A 3,820-nucleotide genomic window follows, 5' to 3' on the forward strand; every position below is an offset into this window, starting at 1 on the left:
ACATGATGAGCTTCTTCTGATTACGTATTAGAATATTTTGATTTGCAAGGATTTTGGCCTAACCATCTAAGAGACTTGGTTTATTTGCAGTTGAAGATTTGCAAACTCGACCTTTGAATCGTTCTGAAACAAGTTAAATCCTTGACAGAATCATCAATCCAGGAGTTTTGCTCCTTCCTTGCAAGCATCTTCTTCAGAACCAACTCTTGAAACGAATCACATTCTTGAGTGTCTTCCTCCATGTCAAGATGCACAATCTCTTGAGATTTTGCTGAGTTCTCCATATAATTTTTGTTAGGCATGGAGAAAACACAATATATAGAATATATACATATGTGTTTGTAAACAGGAGAAGGAAACTCATGTTATGGAAACCCTATGAACTCACTAGAGGAGGCCACGAACGTTGGTGGACCGTCAACAGAAAGAACACAAAAATAAAAAAGATATTGTACAATCATACTTGAGCATTCCTCAATTATCATCCTTGCAGCTCCCAATCTAGATACAAGGATGAAAATACCTGGAATCAGGTGGTAGAGTGAGAAATAATCTCACTACGATCATTGAGGAAAGAGTTGTAAACAACATCAGAATGTTTAACTTTGTGTTCCTTGCATTTCTTCGGTTGACTTTCATCCCAGACGAGTAGGACACACTCTGTTTAACATATCCGTCAGAAGGATTTCTCTGAGGACAAAATCTAGGACCTCTTGAGATTGGTTCAAGAGGATTGGGATTTAGAGAAATCCATTTCATAGACTTTGATTTACCAGACTCTTTTTTATACATACAGGGAATGCGTTCATTAGTGGCATAAGAATTTATACCATTGAGATGGACATGCATCCTGTGAAGATTTCTCGAAAGGAAATCATTTTTATAAGAATTCTGTTTTTTTGTAGGTAAGAACCTCTCTATAGATGTCCTCCGAGTATCTACTCCATTGACAGTAGAAAGAAGTAATTTATGCAAAACGGAAATCTGTTTCTTTCTGGCTAAATAATGAAAAGCATAGTGATTGTTTTTTCCACAGAAGGAACAACATCATGGATTAGAGACATGATTCCCTTGACCAAAAACTTCTCCTTGCACATGCAAATTTTGCAAGTGCTTCACCGTAGGTAATTCCTTCGAGGAATTTTTCTTTACGCTTGGTAAAACCTTGTGAGTATCAGGAGAAGCTGTGGAGGATGACTTAATAATCAAGACAGAGTTTTCCTTTTTCAAGGTGTTACATTGTTCTCGGGCAAGTTGAAGAGATGCAACCAGTTTCTCTTTTTCAAGATGCTAGCTTTTAGATGAATGAGCCTTGACCAAACGCTTTTCTCTAATTGAGTCTTCTCTTACAGTATCTTCAAGATTACTATATTTTCACGTTGTAGAGTAGTTTCTTGAACCAGTTTTTCGATGTCGTTAGAGAGAGATTCAATGAAGATGTAGAGTTCACGTTCCCTTTCAAGAGATTTCTCAAATTCATCCATAAGCTGATCATTCTTTTCTTCAAGAATCTTAATTTTAGAAGCTTGAAGATCAAAACATTTTTTTACAGATCTCGTGAGTTCCATTTCAGATTTTGACATTATTTCACAGAACTTGTTTTTCCCTCGGGATTCAGAAAAATCTACTAAGGAGCTATCCTTTGAGGCAAACCCAATTTTTTGTAATCAGAATCTTTGGAAGACATATCAATATGCATCATCTTGTGAGATACTTCTTAAGTCCTCAGAACACAGATTGCTACAAACACAGACTTGTAAGGTCTTTAATGTGTTTGCCTGCTCTGATACCAATTGAAAATGCGGGGTTCTAACAACCACACCCAACAATTCGTTTGGAAAACTGAGAGGACTTACTCCAATACACTTTCTAGAGAATCAGCTAGACAGTCAGACTCAATCTAGAATAAAATATATCAAAGAGTTTAATATCTCTAACTCTTAATTCAATCCGCAATCATCAAATATAAATTTGCGTGCCCGATTAAATATAAGAGGAGTTACCTGAACGGTACCAAAGAAAAATGTTCAAGTGTCAATCAATGTAAATCAACAACCAAAGGTTGGATATTCTAATTGATTGATCTTAACGCACAACCTGTGATATTTCAATTATATAACAAAACATAATGCAGAAAAGAAATAGCACAGACACCAGAATTTTGTTAACGAGTAAACCGCAAATGCAGAAAAACCCCGGGACCTAGTCCAGATTGAACACCACACTGTATTAAGCCATTACAAACACTAGCCAACTACCAATTAACTTCGGACTGGACTATAGTTGAACCTAATCAATATCACACTGATTCTAGGTATAGTTGCGCTCCTTATGTCTCTGATCCCAGCAGGATACTACGCACTTGATTCCCTTAGTTGATCTCACCCATAACTAAGAGTTGCTACGGCCCAAAGCCGAAGACTTGATAAACAAATCTGTCTCACACAGAAAAGTCTATAGGATTGAATAAATATGTTTCCTACAGAGATACCCAAGAGTTTTTGTTCCGTCTTTTGATAAATCAAGGTGAACAGGAACCATTGATAAACCGGACTTATATTCCCGAAGAACAACCTAGTATTATCAATCACCTCACAATAAACTTAATCGACTAGCGAAACAAGTTATTGTGGAATCACAAACGATGAGACGAAGGTGTTTATGATTACTTTTGTATCTTGCCTATCAGAGATATAAATCTCAAGCCAATTTTACAGTTGCACTCAATCACGATAGAAACAACAAGATTATATCACGCAACTACAAAGATAATAATGGGGTTTGACTTCACAATTCCAATGAAGTCTTCAAGTCGTTAACCTACAAGGTCTCGAGAAAAAACTTAAGGTTAAAGGAGAATCGACTCTAGTTATGCAACTAGTAGCACACAGGAGGCGTGGGGATTAGGTTTCCCAGTTGCTAGAGTTCTCCTTTATATAGTTTTCAAATCAGGGTTTGCAATCCAAGTTACCTTGGTAACAAATTATTCAATATTCACCGTTAGATGAAAACCTAATTCAACCAAGCTAATCTCTTTCAACCGTTAAATCGAACTTAGCTTGTTACCCACAAATGAAATGTACCCTCATTTAGGATTATGTAACCGTACCCAAACGTGTACACCATGTTGGTTCACAAATAGTTAACCGAGGTTAGCTATGCTACTATCATATCAACCTTATTCATCTTAACCATAACTAGTTCAAATGACTAAAATGAAACTAGTTAAAGAGTTGTTCAATTGTTATATTCTCATGGATTAATACAAGAACACAATTGAAGCAAAATCGGTTTGATTCACTCGATTCAATACATGAACATTATAGCCACGGTTTGCAAAGATTGCATTCCTTATTGATAAATGTTTTAGGTTCATGTACAACTGATTTTAGAAAGTAACCACTTAAGTATGCGTACTTAAGTAACCGGATTTGAGTTTGTTCTAGTTTTCAAACTCAACAGAAATTCATGTACGTGAACTTCCGCTAGAATGCGTACGGGTACGCGTACTTTAGGTAACCGGATGAGTTTGGTTTTGGTTTTCAAACTCAGCAGAAATTCACGGACGCTAACTTCCGTCAGTATGCGTACGGGTATGCATACTTACCCAGTCTCCTACAACCTTTTTGTATACAAACAAATATGCATACTTTAGGCTCCCAATTTTGGACTTATACACTAATGCGCGAACACACTATGCTTATATCCAAAGATGGTTACAAGATTCTAAACTCTTTATTTCAATCATTGAAACATTCTTCTATAATGACAATAGCCGTTTTCACACACTACTAGCATCAAAGAAATTTTCAAGATAATG

The sequence above is a fragment of the Papaver somniferum genome, chromosome 1 (assembly GCF_003573695.1).
Source record: "Papaver somniferum cultivar HN1 chromosome 1, ASM357369v1, whole genome shotgun sequence".
Classification (NCBI taxonomy): Eukaryota; Viridiplantae; Streptophyta; class Magnoliopsida; order Ranunculales; family Papaveraceae; genus Papaver; species Papaver somniferum.